Consider the following 21037-nt stretch of genomic DNA (forward strand, 5'->3'; position numbering starts at 1 on the left):
ATGTGAAGATCATGCGTTTAACGCATACTTCAGATACCGCATGATTTTCGAACGATTCACACATGATTTACACATGTAATAGCCTTTATGCGTAAACCATGCGTTTAAGAGACCATGCGATACACGCATGTTTAAAACGTGCGAAAATTGCATGTGCAGATCATGCGATTTACGCATGCTTCATATTTCGCATGATCCACGCATGACTTTCGCATGCAATGTCCACCTTGCGTATATCATGCGTGGCACTTTTGCCTGTGTATGTTGAATGGTTGATAGGGAATTTATTGTGATACCATAATCTACTGTTACTAAAATAAGTAAATGTACTTTATTGTACTTTCATTTTTAAAAGTTATTTATAAACCAGTTCATACATTGTAAACATGGACTATTCAGAATGGATTGACACAGAAAGCACATTTGAGGTAAAATTGCCTTGAACTGGGGGTTTACGGGTGTTTTCTAAGTCAAATGGGTGGACAGACAAAGCTGTATTTAGTTTACTGTGTTAAATTTTAAATTACCCTAACAGTTTTGTTTAGAACAACATGTGAATTTTTTATTTCAGTGTTCACATGTTCTGAAGAGCATTCTGTTGAAAAATCTTATATGTGAATTGGTCTGCAGATGACACTTCAGCATTAAAGTAAGTATCAACTATCATCATGTTTTTGGGTTTTTTTTTGGCCGCAAAAGTTTACAACTTGCCATTGTGCCATCTACATTTTGCACAGACAACAAATCATCTAAACACTAATTTGCCCTGGATTTATACACATCAGAATCCAGTCTCACATACTTAAACTTTATAATTCTTACCAATTATTTTTTGTACCAGCATTCCAAGGGACATAACCCCTTTTAAAAACATTTTGAGGTATTTTTTATTACTCTTTCTCCCTATTTTCTAATGTAAAATACAAGAAAGTGGACTCTTTGTGTAAATCGATTAGAAATATACTGTTATGAGTTAATAAAAAGACTTTGATACCAGTAACAATAAATGATTGAGTGAAAGGGAACCGTTATTTGTCACACTAGGCGAACAGACTAAAAACTCGAGTTACACATAAGGGCTTCTAGAAACTTCCGTGTAAACTGTTAACATTTATAGAGACAGTACTTTCAGCTGAAACACTTTAATTATTGATTTAACATTACATTTATATCATTTTTGTGGGGAAATAATCACATTTGTTTTATTTTTTAGACAAAAGATATCAAGTTTTAATGAAAAAGAAAGGAAGAAGGAAAAATGGACCAAAACAGACCTTCAAATGAACTCTAAAAGGTGCAATACAATTGTTTATCATCTAAAAGTTGTCTTTTGTATTCTATTTAATTGTTTGAATGCATAGATCATGAATTTCTGATCAGATATTAGTCAACACTGCATTTTATAATGATACACTGAAATTAGGATTTGTCGAAGAAATTAGACTGAAATTGCCGTAGGATATGGCCTTACATTATAGTGATTTTCTCTGAAACTATAGCTCTGACTGAGACAAAACTTGACAGTTATGCTTGAAATAACTTGCAATTGGAGGGAAAAAAATAACATTAAGTTTATTTGACATTTAGGTGTTCTTTATTTAGGGAAACTACATGTGCACTCGTGACCTTATTGTACTTTCATTTTTAAAAGTTATTTATAAACCAGTTCATACATTGTAAACATGGACTATTCGGAATGGATTGAGACACAGAAAGCACATTTGAGGTAAAATTGCCTTGAACTGGGGGTTTACGGGTGTTTTCTAAGTCAAATGGGTGGACAGACAAAGCTGTATTTAGTTTACTGTGTTAAATTTTAAATTACCCTAACAGTTTTGTTTAGTACAACATGTGAATTTTTTATTTCAGTGTTCACATGTTCTGAAGAGCATTCTGTTGAAAAATCTTATATGTGAATTGGTCTGCAGATGACACTTCAGCATTAAAGTAAGTATCAACTATCATCATGTTTTTTGGGTTTTTTTGGGCCGCAAAAGTTTACAACTTGCCATTGTGCCATCTACATTTTGCACAGACAACAAATCATCTAAACACTTATTTGCCCTGGATTTATACACATCAGAATCCAGTCTCACATACTTAAACTTAAATGACAGAAGGAATAATCTTCATTGTACCAAATAAAATCACAAAAATGTATTGTACGGTGTCTTTAATCGATTTGATATACCATGCATCTAACATATACATATAATATATTTTACAATCATCTTTCAACATACACATTTTTCAAGGGTTATTACAATTATAGACTGATGACATCGGCTTCAGAGTTCCCTCTAATATGAGTCTTAATTAATATGTTTATAAGTAAAAATCTATTTAAACATAACATGATTTACTATTGCTGGGTACAGTAAAAAAGATTCCAGATATTTTTCAACCAAGCTACTAAGACATTAGTCCAGTGTCTAAAACATACACGAATCCAGAATCCGCCCTACAGTTGCTTTTCTTTTGGGCATTATGCTTAAGTTTATCCTCGTCTAGTTGAATTCGAAGTAGCGCAGTTTCTTCTAATTTTACATTTTGTACACGGCAGTAATAGAATGATTTCATACGACGAAATTTCTTTTTTTCATGCTCTTGTGCTCGCGTTGCAGGATCCTTGCGAACTGTCCCACCAACGTAAAGAATGGTCTGAGGCGGTTTCCAATCTATAATAAGGTTACGAAGATCCGTCATATCTTTCTGCTTAAAAGTTACTTTGTCAGAAAGTCCATAGCCAATTTCCTCAAAAAATTCCCCATCATCCAGGGACACTTCAAAACTATTCAACAGTTCTTCTATGTTTTCCGAATCGATATCTTTATGGTGGAGACATGTATAACGTAACTCAATTAAATCTTGACTCATGTTTGCAAAACTGAACTGCAGAATGCTTCGTAGAATAGTCTTCGACCAATTCCGCTCAATAACCAATCTATAATTAACAAAAGTTTAATAAAGCAAAAAAGGAATAACATTGTTTATGGACACCATCACAAATTGACATTTTGCATCTTAACTTTCTAACGGGAGCCAGAACTTGTTTGGTTTACAGATAACCCAGAAAATTGGATTTGACAACTTATCTTAAAGCAATCTCTAAATTTATCTTAACGTAAAATATTTCAAAGATAATCAGAAATATTACTACTCAAGTGTTTCATTTATCAAATAGGTTTATTCAACTCTTTTCCCATGAATGAAAAAAACATGGTTCGTATTCTTTTCACAAATTTGATTTAATTGTTACCACACAAATTCTTTGAAAGTAATATAAAAATTCGGTTAAATACATACTACATATATTGTCACTTATGTTGTAAATATAATCATGACACTTTAAAAATCAGTGTAAGGTTACATATTTTAAAGAGGCCTCTCAACAAAGTTATGTTTAATCAGGCATGAGATCAAGTGAGATCGATAAAGGGTACCCAGATGATAATATTCATAATTTATGTAAATTGATAATTGCGGTCAAATAAGAACTCTGTTATTCTGATATCAATTTAAAATGTGTATTCCGATTGCGTTTATGTAATTAAATTGTACAGAGACAAGGATCTCAATCCTCTTATCACTTTCAGGTTATGATGAGCCCCTCTAAGAGGTTGCTTGGTTGGTTGTGCAATCTGAAATAGGCAAATTCAGAACTCTGTAACAACTAACTTCTTCAGATACTATTACCTGATAAATGATTCGTCAAAACATGTCATATCTGTTTGAAATAAAAACAGATCATCATTGAATCCGTTTCTGAAATGGTATTTAAATCAGCCTTCATTTAAAATACATGACTTATTTTACACTTATCCATTGCTTTGTCAGTTACATTTCTACTTATGATTTTGAATATCCTTGTGTTATCTTTTGCATATGTTTAACACAGATATGAAAAGACTTGGCATGAGAGCCATTGAGAGAACTCTCCATACAAGTCACAACTTGTAAAAGTAAACCATTATAGGTAAAAGTACGGTTCTGACATGGGAAAACCAAAAATCCAATATATATTAAAAAAATTAACAAGGAGAAACACAACAACAAACAACAACTTCTGGACATCAGATTCCTGAATAATAACACATGCAAACAAATGCAACGGGTTAAAACAATTTTTCATTGTTTCGAATATCCGAACTTATTTCGTTTGTGCTCATCTTTGGCTATCAAAGTTAATCTTCTTGGTTAGGAAATCGATAAGCTTTAAAGCTCATATGAGAATAACTAGTTCAGAATAGTTTGAACAGTATTCTGTACACAATTTGTATTATTAGAATAACGTGATAAAAGACTTACCCTGATAGATCAACAAGTGTGAGTAATCCAGCAGGTACCCTAACTATTTATTTTGAGAAGTAACATTAGTGTGCTGACAAGCCGTCATTTGGAATAATTAATTGTGAAGGAAAAGCATTTCCAGAAAATCAATTCATTTATAGCCGTGGATGCTACCTTTACACCTGTAATTGACAATCGATTTTAAAATAATATCACATGACGTAATGTATACCATTTTGTGAATTAATTTTAACAACTTATTAAGTATGGGCATTTTTAATGGAGTATTTGATGATGTAAATACTATGCTATGTACATGCTTGGGTTATCTCACGGGTGTCATTCGGTTTATCGAGAGAAATGAGCGTGAAAGAATATCCAACGGCGGTCAAGTATTGAGCGACGATCGTGAAAGTTCTGGTAACGGATCGTGAAAGACATTTAATCGAGAAGACATATGAAAGGTCAATACATATTTTAATTTAATTAATTACACAGACAAATTTACGACAAATTAAAACTGTCTGTCAAAATGGTTCAACATAATGATCAGTATGTGAGAATATCCAGTTTTAAAAGTACATAGATATTACAAAACAACAAAAGGCAGATTGCTTCTCGACATTTCAATGACATAAAAAATGTAAACAAACATGATTTTTTTCATAAATTCGACTAGAAAACCTACTTTAATACGAATAAGGGCATTCTATTTGAATTATTCAAATGGTTCTTATAGTTATTTTGTATAAACATAATCTGAAACCTGGTAAATAAAGAACTATTTACACAAAAATTGATTTTTTGGATCGTGAAAGATCACGTACCGTATTTTGGAAGATCGTGAAAAGGATCGTGAAAGATCTGATGCTACGAAGACGTTCAAATTATTCTTCAATTCTATCATAGTTGATATTTGTTATTGGTATTGAGAAAAGCTATTTAGGGTAACATTCTCAATAGGTTTAAGCTTTTCAAAGTATTAATGTTTTCATAAAATGAAATGTAAAATAGTTGGATGATTGTAGGATGAAGCTTTTTATTGTCATGTGAAGTACTCACTCATCACGAGTTTTAAGATAACCACATATGATATATTGGATCCTATATACTATATGTTCGTCAGACAAGTTTCACCTGACCCCCAATTTGCCTTATTAATTGGATGAAGACTCACTTTTGTGGTCAAGTCCGTATCGAGGATTCGTTAATCTTCAGAATAACTGTCTGTTGTTATGATTGTGAGGTGTACATTTTCGACTTCTGCAAGGTTTCAACTACATGTAACATTGAACCCGTTATCATGCATCATTCGGCAATGCTCGTTTTATGTTGTCTAGCCTTTGGATATATGCCTGTATGCTATAGCGCTATGGTATTTCGTGTATGGTGTACATGTCTGTTTGCATGTTTCAAATATGACCATGATGACGTCAATTGTATTTGATATATTGAATAATAGTAAGATGTCTATGTCTGGTTGTCGGTCAGGGATCATATACTTTTGACCTCGTGTTTCGAATTAATTGGCAAAGCATATCTTTTATATTTGTCAGTTTCTTAGGCACTGTAAAGGATCGGAACACATTTATTTGTTCTACGGGATATTTGTAGAGATCTGTATGTCAAAGTTCATCTGACCTTGCACTCTAGCTAATACTAACAATGACCATTGACCTTTTCTCGATCTTGATATCTATATTACTAACGGAAAGCTGAATACTAAAATTTATGATAAAAAGGGATGATTTTTCATTTCCTATCGTTAATTATCCGTTTTTAGATGGTGACGTTCCCTTGTCACCATCTTACGGTGTTTATATATGTCAACTAGTACGATTCGCTCGTGTATGTAACAATGTTTTAGATTTTAACGAGAGAAATATATGTATTACTGAAAAATTATTACACCAGGGTTTTCAATATCACAAACTAGTCAAAACATTTACTAAATTTTATCATCGGTATAAAGACATCATTCGTAAATATAGCTCAACAAGCAGACTTCTAATTCGTTCAGGTATTTCACATCCATTTTTTTTATGGAAATATTCTTTATAAAGCCCAAAAGTGTCAGTATTCACCTCAGAAACTTACAAAACCTTTGAATAGACTTATTAAGAAGGGATATAATTACGATACTGTTGTCAAGTCATTAAAGATAGCATATTTTGGCGTTAATATTGAGTCACTAATAAGGTCTTTGCATCGGAACTAAACACATTTATTCTAAAAACAGTGGTTTACATGACACGGGTTATGTTCTTCTCATATATGTTATGATGGTATGATACTAAACCCCTAACGGGAAGGAGTGTGCCTGATGTTCATATGATGAAATCATAATCTTTCAGTCAGTTTGATTGAAGTCTGGAGCTGGCATGTCAGTTAACTGCTAGTAGTCTGTTGTTATTTATGTATTATTGTCATTTTGTTTATTTTCTCTAGTTACATCTTCTGACATCAGACTCAGACTTCTCTTGAACTGAATTTTAATGTGCGTATTGTTATGCGTTTACTTTTCTACATTGGTTAGAGGTATAGGGGGAGGGTTGAGATCTCACAAACATATTTGCGCCTGTCCCAAGTCAGGAGCCTCTGGCCTTTGTTAGTCTTGTGTTATTTTAATTTTAGTTTCTTGTGTAAAATTTGGAAATAAGTATGGCGTTCATTATCACTGGACTAGTATATATTTGCTTAGGGGCCAGCTGAAGGACGCCTCCGGGTGCGGGAATTTCTCGCTACATTGAAGACCTGTTGGTGACCTTCTGCTGTTGTTTATTATTTGGTCGGGTTGTTGTCTCTTTGACACATTCCCCATTTCCATTCTCAATTTTACTCTTATTATGTACCATTGACAATCATAATTTAAAAAAAAAAAGATGTGATATGATTGCCAAAGAGACAACTATCCACAAGAGACCAAAGTGACACAGACATTAACAACTATAGATCACCGTACGGCCTTCAACAATGAGCAAAGCCCATACCGTATAGTCAGCTATAAAAGGCCCCCAAAGTGACGATGTAAAACAATCAAAACGAGAAAACTAACGGCCTTATTTGTATAAAAAAATGAGCGAAAAAAAATTGGTAACACATAAACAAACAACAACCACTGAATTACAGGCTCTTGACTTTTGACAGGCACATACATAAATAATGTGGCGGGGTTAAACATGTTAGCGGGATCCCAACCCTCTCCCCAACCTGAGACAGTGGTATAACTGTACAACATAAGAACGAACTATAAAAATCAATTGAAAAGGCTTAATCCATCAGATGGACAAAAATACATTAAGCGCATTAAGCACATTTGACACTTCTAGTAAAACCCTTGATATTATAGACGTTCGATAACTTTAACTATCATAAGTAAAGCAGACGAGACATTACAGCATTTGCGATTTGGTATTCTATAGTCTGTAATATATAGTTAAATCAATCCACATCTGCGTTGTATATACACAACTTAAGAAAGTACTGTTGCACAAAATGTTGGTTATCGTTCAATCTCAAATTACTCATGAAAGATGCTGTTTTGCTGTAATTTTTTGTTTGATGGATATCATTTTGGTTTAAACGTTGCATATCCATACTATTGGCTATAAGTAAATAGTGTCAGTCTGCATGAATTGCACTTGACCGATTCTCAGAGCTGAATCTTTCAAACTTATCTAGAGATGTTTTAGTTGTTGTTTTTTAACTCTCGAGGTTAAGCGTTGAATAAAAAAAAATCTTTAATGTGAAAGCACTGTTGCACAAAATGTTGGTTATCGGTCAATCTCAAATTACTCATGAAACATGCTGTTTTGCTGTAAATTTTTGTTTGATGGATATCATTTTGGTTTAAACGTTGCATATCCATATTATTGGCTAAATAGTGTCAGTCTGTCTGAATTGCACTTGACCGATTCTCAGAGCTGAATCTTTCAAACTTATTTAGAGATGTTTTAGTTGTTGTTTTTTATCTTTCGAGGTAAAGTGTTGCATAAAAAAATAGCTTTAAAGTTCATCCTTATCAAAATAGTTACAGGCTTCAATCAGTTGCAGGTTTATCAAATGGTCAAAGAAATACTGATTACTAGTAATAAGTCTGGTCACGCATTATCTTTCACGATCAAAATAATGCGTTGCCTGATCTTTCACGATCAAGTTTGATGGATATTCAACAAATTCAAGGTTTTCATAAACAAAGTAATGCTTTTAAAAGGAGAACATACCTTAATTTTACTGTACTATCAGATACACCAAAGATTAAATTTAAAATATATTACGATGAACTGAAACATGACCATTTTAGTAACAAAAAGCCTGTTATTTGTACTTAATTTCATAGACATGCATTGCGCCTTTTGTGTTTTTTCATAAAGTACTGCATATTTTCTCTTTCTTATTTCACAGTTATGTTGAGGAAGATAAACCATTTTGACAGACATATTTTTTTGTTCGGATTTGTTCCGCATTTTGAAAATTAAGAGATTTTTTCAAAGATTCTGACCTAGAATTTTCATTTAATGTCTTTCACGATCCGTTACCAGAGCTTTCACGATCGCCGCTCAATACTTGACCGCCGTTAGATATTCTTTCACGCTCATTTCTCTCGATAAACCGAATGACACCCGTGTATCTGAGCTTTTTGTATCTGGGTGATCATGGTAATAATAGATATTTTTACGTATATCAAAGAATGTAAATACAAATTGTACGAATGTAAATAAAGAGATATGAAAGTGGAAGTAAAGATGTGTCGTTGATAGGGAATTTATTATGATACCATATTCTAGTGTTACTAAAATAAGCAACTGGTTTAAATGACTTTTAAAAAACTTGGTCAAATAGGATATTTTTCAGAAAACATTTTAGTCCACTATGCATAAAATACGAGACTTCAGGATAAAGTTAAAATTAAAGAATCATATTCATCATGTTTATTAAAGCAATACTACTGCAATATTGCAGTGTGTTTATTATACTAGAACTTCATTACAGGCACGTTATTTCTATTTAGTGATGCAGTGACTAAGTTTGTAAATAATTATTAAAAGTATCAGGCTTATACTTTACTACACCGAACGCTCGTTTCGTCTATAGAAGACTCATAAGGGACGCTCAGATCAAAATAGTTATAAAGCCTAACAAGTAAAAAGTTGAAGAGCATTTAGGACTTAAAAATCAATATTGTTGTACCAAATACTGCTAAAGCAATCTATGCATGGATTAAGAAAATCCTTAGTATTTCGGAAAGTTCATACTTTCGAAACAGTAAATTTATAATAAAAAAGGCCATATATTGATACTTATGTCAACACCGATGTGCTGACTACTGGTCTGGTGATACCCTCGGAGAAGAAACGTCCACCAGCAGTTACTTATAAGTGACGCTCAGATCAAAATAGTTATAAAGCCTTTCAAGTAAAAAGTTGAAAAGCATTCAGGACGTAAAATATCAAATAGTTGTAACAAATACGGCTAAGGTAATCTTTGCCTGGGATAAGAAAATCCGTAGTATGTCAAAAAAGTACCAGATTATAATGTAATACTGCATACGATCGTGTAAAACTGCTAGACATCGGTTTTCTCATTGTGGACTGCAATTTTCCTTAAGTCCTTTCATGCAATGTTTATATTTCAGAACACGCCTGTAATGAGGGTTATATGTAACGGGATTGGGGTATATCTGGTAATTTATAAAAATCAGGCATTTCGATAGCACCAATTGATTAAAACTTTTATCAAAGATTCAATCGTGTGGTTTGGAAGTTTAAGTTCACAGTACAGCCCAACGATTAAACAACTTTCTTTGTCAAATGTCATTCTATTTTTATTATTTAAATGGTTCTCAAAGTGAATTTGTGTAAGCATAATCAAAAATCTTGCCCAAAAAATGAAATATTTACAAAACAATGATTTTTCAGATCTTAAAAGACTGAGTACGATAAAATTGATCGACAAGACCTAATGCTACGAAAATTTCAAATCATTTCTTTAATTATAGGACAATCAATTCTTTTAATAATATATAGCAAAGACTGGATATTTATGACTCATTCTGGTTTTCTTGAGTTGGTGAATAGGGCTATAATCCTTTAATGACCCTTGGAGCTGTTTGTATTTTTATAATACTATACCAAATCGACTAGGTATCTTTTAAATATGAATAACAATAACAGTCTATTTGTTTGTTCATGAAACGTTTTGGTGTCTTATACACGTTTGTATAAGAGGGTCATTTAAACTCATTCGTTGAAATAAACTGACCATGCCATAGTTTAAGAGAAAAAGACCAACAAACAAACAATAGCACACACAATACAACATAGAAAATAATACAACATAGAAAACTCATTAAAAGGCTGAGCAACACGAACACCATAAATTACTTGGGTGCTCCGGAAATGTAAGTAGATCCTTAAGGATCAACAACATACTGATAAAAAAAGGGCTGCCACTTAATTCCTCAATCGAAATGTGGTTCTAATTAATCAAGGTGTAACACCACCATTAAGTTTTCATTATAAGTCTTTGTTAAATTTGCATTTTTCAAACACATGTGCAGCATTCATCTTACTTTCGAATAAAGAAATACTTGACCTCACAACTTTTTGGAACTTTTGGTCCTCGGCGATTTTCAACTTGGTAATTGCTAAGTCTTTCAAATTTTTAACATCTGAGCATAGTTTTGTGTGGACGTAGCGCGCGTCTGGTGTATAAATATTTTTCAACGTGTTACCTTTGAATGGCTATTATTTGTTTGTTTCTCTGTCCTATATGTTTCTCCCATTTATCTGTTTATTTATTGTAACCCTGTCGTGTAATGTTGTCTTTTTAATGTTATAATTAACATTGCCATTAGCGCGGGAGGTTTTGCATGCCACAAAACCAGGTTCAACCCATCATTTTTTTCATAAAATGGCCTGTACCAAGTCAGGAAAAGGGCCATTTTTCTTCATTATAGTTCGTTTCTGTGTGTTACGTTTACTTTGATATACCCAAGACATATGTGTATTACCGAGAAAGTTTTTACTGAAAAAATGTAGGATCATTCACCTACAATTGGCAAATTGAGGGGAAGATTTTTTTCAATCCTGTTTCGTACGCAATCGGATGTGACGTACATTTATCAATGAGACCTATCCGCCCGATAAAAGCATAAAAACAATTGAAATAGTTTTGTTGCTTTGACTTGAGGGACAAATAAACTTTTTGTGCATTAAATCATTATGGAAGTTATATCATTGGTACTTAAAAAATTAGTTGATATCTGGGTGATCATGGTAATGATAAATATTTTTACGTATATCAAAGAATGTTAATACAAATTGTATGAATGTAAATAAAGAGATATGAAAGTGAAAGTAAAGGTATGTCGTTGAATGGTTGATAGGGAATTTATTATGGTGTTACTAAAATAAGCAACTGGTTTAAATGACTTTTAAAAAACTTGGTCAAATGGGATATTTTTCAGAAATAGTTTTGTTGCTTTGACTTGAGGGACAAATAAACTTTTTGTGCATTAAATCATTATGGAAGTTATATCATTGGTACCAAAAAAAAATAGTTGATATTTTTTAACACAGTGTATTGGACTGGACGTCTAGTTGAGTAAAACTTTGGACTTCTTAGAATTTACAGTGGGAACACATTTTCGTACTTGTATCTCGTTCTTCAGATACGTTTGTTCCCACTAGGGATATTTGGTGTTAATGTTACAAAGTATCACCAATTTATGCTGAAAAAAGAAAAGGTCCTCAATGTTAATAATAAAACAAACAGACAAAATTTCTTTTTTTGATTGACTATTTCTGATATCGAAGTTTTTATTATATTTTCGAAGTCGAAGTGTAAAGGTATCGGTGCTGTATGAGAAAGTGAGAATAGCATAAGTAAAGTGACTATAACACAAAAATACGCATTTTTTTATTAAACGTCGCTGACAATTAACTTTGATAATTGAATTTGTCATGGCGGTATATGCCAGAAGGAATAATCTTCATTGGACCAAATAAAATCACAAAATGTATTGTACGGTGTCTTTAATCGATTTGATATACCATCTAACATATACATATAATATATTTTTCAATCATCATTCAACATACACATTTTTCAAGGGTTATTACAATTATAGACTGATGACATCGGCTTCAGAGTTCCCTCTAATATGAGTCTTAATTAATAAGTTTATAATTAAAAATCTATTTAAACATAACATGATTTACTATTGCTGGGTACTGTAAAAGAGATTCGAGATATATTTCAACCAAGCTACTCAGATATTAGTCCAGTGTCTAAAACATACACGACTCCAGGTTCCGCCCTACAGTTGCTTTTCTTGTGGACATTATGCTTAAGTATATCCCCGCGTAGTTGAAGTAGCTCAGTTTCTACTGATTTTACATCTGGTACAGGGCAGTAATAGAATGATTTGATAGAATGAAATTTCTTTTTTTCATGCTCTTCTGCTCGCTTTTCAGGATCATTGCGAACTGTCCCACCAACGTAAAGAATGGTTCGAGTCCGATTCCATTTTGTAATTAGGTTACGAAGATCCGCCATAACTTTCTCCTCAAAAATTACATTGTCAGAAACTCCAAACCCCAACAGATCTTCTTTGTTTTCGACACCTTTATGGTGGAGAAATGTATCACATGCTAACTCTTTGTCCATTTTTGCAAAACTGAACTGCAGTTTGCTTCGTAGAATAGTCTTCGACCAATTCCGCTCAATAAACAATCTATAATTAACAAAAGTTTAATAAAGCAAAAAAGGAATAATATTGTTTATGAACACCATCACAAGTTGACATCTTGCATCTTAACTTTCTAACGGGAGCCAGAACTTGTTTGGTTTACAGATAACCCAGAAAATTGGATTTGACTTCTTATCTTTAAGCAATCTCTAAATTTATCTAAACGTAAAATATTTCAAAAATAATCAGAAATATTACTACTCAAGTGTTTCATTTATCAAATAGGTTTATTCAACTCTTTTGCCATGATTGAACAGGCATGGTTCGTATTCTTTTCACAAATTTGATTTAATTGTTACCACAAATTCTTTGAAAGTAATATAAAAATTCGGTTAAATACATACTACATATATTGTCACTTATGTTGTAAATATAATCATGACACTTTAAAAATCAGTGTAAGGTTACATATTTTAAAGAGGCCTCTCAACAAAGTTATGTTTAATCAGGCATGAGATCAAGTGAGATCGATAAAAGGGTACCCAGATGATAATATTCATAATTTATGTAAACTGATAATTGCGGTCAAATAAGAACTCTGTTATTCTGATATCAATTTAAAATGTGTATTCCGATTGCGTTTATGTAATTAAATTGTACAGAGACAAGGATCTCAATCCTCTTATCACTTTCAGGTTATGATGAGCCCCTCTAAGAGGTTGCTTGGTTGGTTGTGCAATCTGAAATAGGCAAATTCAGAACTCTGTAACAACTAACTTCTTCAGATACTATTACCTGATAAATGATTCGTCAAAACATGTCATATCTGTTTGAAATAAAAACAGATCATCATTGAATCCGTTTCTGAAATGGTATTTAAATCAGCCTTCATTTAAAATACATGACTTATTTTACACTTATCCATTGCTTTGTCAGTTACATTTCTACTTATGATTTTGAATATCCTTGTGTTATCTTTTGCATATGTTTAACACAGATATAAAAAGACTTGGCATGAGAGCCATTGAGAGAACTCTCCATACAAGTCACAACTTGTAAAAGTAAACCATTATATGTAAAAGTACGGTTCTGACATGGGAAAACCAAAAATCCAATATATATTAAAAAAATTAACAAGGAGAAACACAACAACAAACAACAACTTCTGGACATCAGATTCCTGAATAATAACACATGCAAACAAATGCAACGGGTTAAACAATTTTTCATTGTTTCGAATATCCGAACTTATTTCGTTTGTGCTCATCTTGGGCTATCAAAGTTAATCATCTTGGTTAGGAAATCGATAAGCTTTAAAGCTCATATGAGAATAACTAGTTCAGAATAGTTTGAACAGTATTCTGTACACAATTTGTATTATTAGAATAACGTGATAAAAGACTTACCCTGATAGATCAACAAGTCTGAGTAATCCAACAGGTACCCTAACTATTTATTTTGAGAAGTAACATTAGTGTGCTGACAAGCCGTCATTTGGAATAATTAATTGTGAAGGAAATGCATTTCCAGAAAATCAATTCATTTATAGCCGTGGATGCTACCTTTACACCTGTAATTGACAATCGATTTTAAAATAATATCACACGACGTAATGTATACTATTTTGTGAATTAATTTTAACAACTTATTAAGTATGGGCATTTTTAATGGAGTATTTGATGATGTAAATACTATGCTATGTACATGCTTGGGTTATCTGAGCTTTTTATATCTGGGTGATCATGGTAATAATAGATATGTTTACGTATATCAAAGAATGTAAATACAAATTGTACGTCGAATGTAAATAAAGAGATATGAAAGTGGAAGTAAAGATGTGTCGTTGATAGGGAATTTATTATGATACCATATTCTAGTGTTACTAAAATAAGCAACTGGTTTAAATGACTTTTAAAAAACTTGGTCAAATAGGATATTTTTCAGAAAACATTTTAGTCATTTATGCATAAAATACGAGACTTCAGGATAAAGTTAAAATTAAAGAATCATATTCATCATGTTTATTAAAGCAATACTACTGCAATATTGCAGTGTGTTTATTATACTAGAACTTCATTAAAGGCACGTTATTTCTATTTAGTGATGCAGTGACTAAGTTTGTAAATAATTATTAAAAGTATCAGGCTTATACTTTACTACACCGAACGCTCGTTTCGTCTACAGAAGACTCATAAGGGACGCTCAGATCAAAATAGTTATAAAGCCTAACAAGTAAAAAGTTGAAGAGCATTGAGGACTTAAAAATCAATATTGTTGTACCAAATACTGCTAAAGTAATCTTTGCATGGATTAAGAAAATCCTTAGTATTTCGGAAAGTTCATACTTTCGAAACAGTAAATTTATAATAAAAAAGGCCATATATTGATACTTATGTCAACACCGATGTGCTGACTACTGGTCTGGTGATACCCTCGGAGAAGAAACGTCCACCAGCAGTTACTTATAAGTGACGCTCAGATCAAAATAGTTATAAAGCCTTTCAAGTAAAAAGTTGAAAAGCATTCAGGACGTAAAATATCAAATAGTTGTAACAAATACGGCTACGGTAATCTTTGCCTGGAATAAGAAAATCCGTAGTATGTCAAAAAAGTACCAGATTATAATGTAATACGGCATACGATCGTGTAAAACTGCTAGACATCGGTTTTCTCATTGTGGACTGCAATGTTCCTTAAGTCCTTTCATGCAATGTTCATATTTCAGAAAACGCCTGTAATGAGGGTTATATGTAACGGGATTGGGGTATATCTGGTAATTTATAAAAATCAGGCATTTCGATAGCACCAATTGATTAAAACTTTTATCAAAGATTCAATCGTGTGGTTAGGAAGTTTAAGTTCACAGTACAGCCCAACGATTAAACAACTTTCTTTGTCAAATGTCATTCTATTTTTATTATTTAAATGGTTCTCAAAGTGAATTTGTGTAAGCATAATCAAAAATCTTGCCCAAAAAATGAAATATTTACAAAACAATGATTTTTCAGATCTTAAAAGACTGAGTACCATAAAATTGATCGACAAGACCTAATGCTACGAAAATTTCAAATCATTTCTTTAATTATAGGACAATCAATTCTTTTAATAATATATAGCAAAGACTGGATATTTATGACTCATTCTGGTTTTCTTGAGTTGGTGAATAGGGCTATAATCCTTTAATGACCCTTGGAGCTGTTTGTATTTTTATAATACTATACCAAATCGACTAGGTATCTTTTAAATACGAATAACAATAACAGTCTATTTGTTTGTTCATGAAACGTTTTGGTGTCTTATACACGTTTGTATAAGAGGGTCATTTAAACTCATTCGTTGAAATAAACTGACCATGCCATAGTTTAAGAGAAAAAGACCAACAAACAAACAATAGCACACACAATACAACATAGAAAATAATACAACATAGAAAACTCATTAAAAGGCTGAGCAACACGAACACCATTAATTACTTGGGTGCTCCGGAAATGTAAGTAGATCCTTAAGGATCAACAACATACTGATAAAAAAGGGCTGCCACTTAATTCCTCAATCGAAATGTGGTTCTAATTAATCAAGGTGTAACACCACCATTAAGTTTTCATTATAAGTCTTTGTTAAATTTGAATTTTTCAAACACATGTGCAGCATTCATCTTACTTTCGAATAAAGAAATACTTGACCTCACAACTTTTTGGAACTTTTGGTCCTCGGCGATTTTCAACTTGGTAATTGCTAAGTCTTTCAAACTTTTAACATCTGAGCATAGTTTTGTGTGGACGTAGCGCGCGTCTGGTGTATAAATATTTTTCAACGTGTTACCTTTGAATGGCTATTATTTGTTTGTTTCTCTGTCCTATATGTTTCTCCCATTTATCTGTTTATTTATTGTAACCCTGTCGTGTAATGTTGTCTTTTTAATGTTATAATTAACATTGCCATTAGCGCGGGAGGTTTTGCATGCCACAAAAACAGGTTCAACCCATCATTTTTTTCATAAAATGCCCTGTACCAAGTCAGGAAAAGGGCCATTGTTACATAATAGTTCGTTTCTGTGTGTTACGTTTACTTTGATATACCCAAGACATATGTGTATTACCGAGAAAGTTTTTACTGAAAAAATGGAGGATCATTCACCTACAATCCTGTTTCGTACGCAATCGGATGTGACGTACATCTATCAATGAGACCCATCCGCCCGATAAAAGCATAAAAACAATTGAAATAGTTTTGTTGCTTTGACTTGAGGGACAAATAAACTTTTTGTGCATTAAATCATTATGGAAGTTATATCATTGGTACTAAAAAAAATTAGTTGATATTTTTTAACACAGTTTATTGGACGTCTAGTTGAGTAAAACTTTGGACTTCTTAGAATTTACAGTGGGAACACATTTTCGTACTTGTATCTCGTTCTTCAGATACGTTTGTTCCCACTAGAGATATTTGGTGTTAATGTTACAAAGTATCACCAATTTATGCTGAAAAAAGAAAAGGTCCCCAATGTTAATAATAAAACAAACAGACAAAATTTCTTTTTTTGATTGACTATTTCTGATATCGAAGTTTTTATTATATTTTCGAAGTCGAAGTGTAAAGGTATCGGTGCTGTATGAGAAAGTGAGAATAGCATAAGTAAAGTGACTATACCTTGTAACACAAAAATACGCATTTTTTTATAAAACATCGCTGAAAAATAACATTGACAATTGAATATGTCATGGCGGTAAATGACAGAAGGAATAATCTTCATTGGACCAAATAAAATCACAAAATGTATTGTACGGTGTCTTTAATCGATTTGATATACCATCTAACATATACATATAATATATTTTACAATCATCCTTCACTATACACATTTTTCATTGGTTATTACAATTATAGACTGATGACATCGGCTTCAGAGTTCCCTCTAATATGAGTCTTAATTAATACTAGAACACACCCGTGATATCGCGGGTCCGTGACTGAATTAAGGTATATAACTATGCGCAAGCCTTATTTTAGTATTAGTATTGTCATCTGATAAAGTCATGCCGATTATAAGATACACAGTTTTTCTCTGCTTTCAAATCTTTCTGTTTGAACCCGTCGAACTGGAACTTATCAATTATTGGTAATATTAATTATTTGGAAAACAATAGGTCCTGGAATGGAGTATTTTTTAATCAACAACATTGTCCTATATTAGTTATAAATAAAGATGAATTCTTTGATTCGCTGTTTTACGTCATGTATGCCCACTAACAAATTGAAAACTGTTCCTCATTTTTAGTATTGTTATCTTAGAAAGTCTTACTTATTAAAATACTACAATAGGTAGCTATTTGTGTCAACCCTGTGATTATGACCCGTGTATATAGCATATTAACCCTGAATACACCGTTTGGTGGTGCGCCTGTCAGATGCGGAACGTACAGATTAGGTAATAGGTAACAGGTGAATATACTATTGGTATCGGTATCGGACTCGACCCGGAACTTCTTAATTATTGGCAATATTAATTACATGGAAAACAAAAGGGCCTGGAGTGGTTTAATTTTCAATCTTCACCTTTGTACTATATTAGTGATATATTAAGTTGAATTCTTTGATTCGTCGTTTTTACGTGATGACGGCTGAAAAATTGGACTTCATAATTTTAGTATTATAGATGTGTATAAGTAAAAATCTATTTAAACATAACATGATTTACTATTGCTGGGTACTGTAAAAAAGATTCGAGATATTTTTCAACCAAGCTACTAAGATATAAGTCCAGTGTCTAAAACATACACGATCCAGGTTCCGCCCTACAGTTGCTATACTTTTGGACATTTTGCTTAAGTTTATCCCCGCCTAGTGTAAGTAGGTCACTTTCTACTGAATTTACATCTTGTACACTGCAGTAATAGAATTATTTCATACGACGAAATTTCTTTTTTTCATGCTCTTCTGCTCGCTTTTCAGGGTCATTGCGAACTGTCCCACCAACGTAAAGAATGGTTCGAGTCGGATTCCATTTTGTAATTTGGTAACGAAGATACGTCATATCTTTCTCCTCAAAAGTTACATTGACAGAAACTCCAAATCCAATATCTTCATTCAACGGATCTTCTTTGTTTTCGACACCTTTATGGTGGAGAAATGTATCATATAACTCAATTAAATCGTTATCCATGTTTGCAAAATCAAACTCCATATTGCTTCGTAGAATAGTCTTCGACCAATTCCGCTCAATCAAAGCAAAAAAGGAATAACATTGTTTATGAACACCATCACAAATTGACATCTTGCATCTTAACTTTCTAACGGGAGCCAGAACTTGTTTGGTTTACAGATAACCCAGAAAATTGGATTTGACTTCTTATCTTAAACCAATCTCTAAATTTATCTAAACGTAAAATATTTCAAAGATAATCAGAAATATTACTACTCAAGTGTTTCATTTATCAAATAGGTTTATTCAACTCTTTTCCCATGATTGAACAGGCATGGTTCGTATTCATTTCACAAATTTGATTAAATAAAAAAACTCGTATGATTGTTAAAAGGTCTATATTTACACATTTTTGTTATACAAATTGTTCCCACACAAATCCTTTGAAAGTCATTCAAAAATTCGGTTCAATACATACTACATTTATTGTCACTTATGTTATGAATATAATCATGCATGACACTTTTAAAATCCTCTTAAGTTAAATATTTTAAAGCGACATCTTAGTGACGTCATTTATATATCTGCATGAGTCAATTGGGATCAAGTAGTAGGTAGCCAGATTATGCTATTTCTATTCACTGTGAAATGATAATTTCTGACAGTTACGTTTTGTTATCGAATTAAAATTGTTATCCCTATGGCACTTCTCTTAACTAATTTTACAGAGACAGGGTCTCAATCCTATAATTTCATTGTGATGGAATGGTGAGCTCCCTGAATATATTTTTTTATTCATTGTGCAATCTGATTAACAGACAAAATCTCTTACAACTGACTTCTTCAGATACTATTACCTGATGAATGATTCGTTTAAACATGTCATATATGTTTGAAATAAAAACAGATCGTCATTAAATCCATTTTATTTCTGAAATGGTATTGTAATTCGCCTTCATTTAAAGTACATGACTTATTCTACACTAATTAATTGCGTTTTAAAAATATCTTTATTTGTTTCGGATTTCAAAATTTATTTCGTTTGTACTTCTTACAAGGAAATACATATGCTACGCTATCAAAGTTGATCTTCCTTGTAAGACAATCGATAAGCTTTAAATTTCATATGAAAAAAAACTAGTTCAGAATAGTTAAAAACGTTTTCTGTACATATTTTCATTATTAGAATATCTTACTAAAAGACTAACCCTGATAGATCAACACAGTGCAACTTGATAAAAACAAGATCGATGACATGGATTAAAAAAATCGACGTCATATCATGTTAGCCAATAGAGGAAATGATTCATCAATAAGTTTAATCTAAAAAAATATATGGTGTATAAAGACCAAGGTTATATATAAATAGGTGTTATTGTTTATATCTAGTATAATAAGACGTCTAGACATGAATAAATAAAAACGGATCTTGAAAACGTGCGAAGTTAGTTTAGTGGTAAGATGATATATCTAATTTACAATACGCCTGAGAGAATGTGGACACTGTTTTTGGTTGTTGCAATGTTATCATTTTACCGGTACATTTAACATTGCTATAAAAGGGCAAAGTTTGATTACTAATAAAACCGGGTTCAACCCACAATTTTTCCTATACCATGTCAGGAAAATGGCAGTTATGTTATATATAATTCGTTTCTATGTATGTTGCTTTTTCTGTTATAACTAGTTTAGGGAAATTAATAAATGAGACACATTCAGAAATATTTTGATTACAAATGGAAAGGACATCATTAATATACCTGTATATGAAACGACATATTCTGCATTATGTATGTGTCTGTCGAATGCCAGGAGCCTATAATTCAGGGATTGCGTTTGTTTTTTAATTGTTTACATTTTTCATTTCTGGGCATTAGGATATTGATATACGTTCCAGGTTATGCCTATAGATA

At 32.2% G+C, this 21037-nt stretch overlaps 3 long non-coding RNA genes across 4 annotated transcripts; 1 reads left to right on the plus strand and 2 right to left on the minus strand.

The window, feature by feature from the left end:
- The first annotated feature begins 565 nt into the window (after window positions 1–565).
- Window positions 566–1947, plus strand: LOC134681685 (uncharacterized). The gene is made up of 3 exons (XR_010100661.1): window positions 566–649; window positions 1214–1294; window positions 1870–1947. It is a non-coding gene; the product is annotated as an uncharacterized LOC134681685 (long non-coding RNA).
- A 211-nt stretch (window positions 1948–2158) lies between these two features.
- LOC134680607 (uncharacterized) lies at window positions 2159–4615 on the minus strand. The gene is made up of 2 exons (XR_010100484.1): window positions 4309–4615; window positions 2159–2944 (listed from the first exon to the last, which is right to left on the minus strand). It is a non-coding gene; the product is annotated as an uncharacterized LOC134680607 (long non-coding RNA).
- A 7696-nt stretch (window positions 4616–12311) lies between these two features.
- Window positions 12312–20409, minus strand: LOC134680606 (uncharacterized). 2 transcript variants are annotated; one of them, XR_010100483.1, is made up of 3 exons: window positions 20333–20409; window positions 14389–14552; window positions 12312–13027 (listed from the first exon to the last, which is right to left on the minus strand). It is a non-coding gene; the product is annotated as an uncharacterized LOC134680606 (long non-coding RNA). The 2 variants fall into 2 exon arrangements; XR_010100482.1 differs by lacking the exon at window positions 20333–20409 and having other exon boundaries at window positions 14389–14949.
- Between the last annotated feature and the right edge of the window lie 628 nt (window positions 20410–21037).

This window comes from Mytilus trossulus, chromosome 8 (genome assembly GCF_036588685.1).
Source record: "Mytilus trossulus isolate FHL-02 chromosome 8, PNRI_Mtr1.1.1.hap1, whole genome shotgun sequence".
Taxonomy (NCBI): Eukaryota; Metazoa; Mollusca; class Bivalvia; order Mytilida; family Mytilidae; genus Mytilus; species Mytilus trossulus.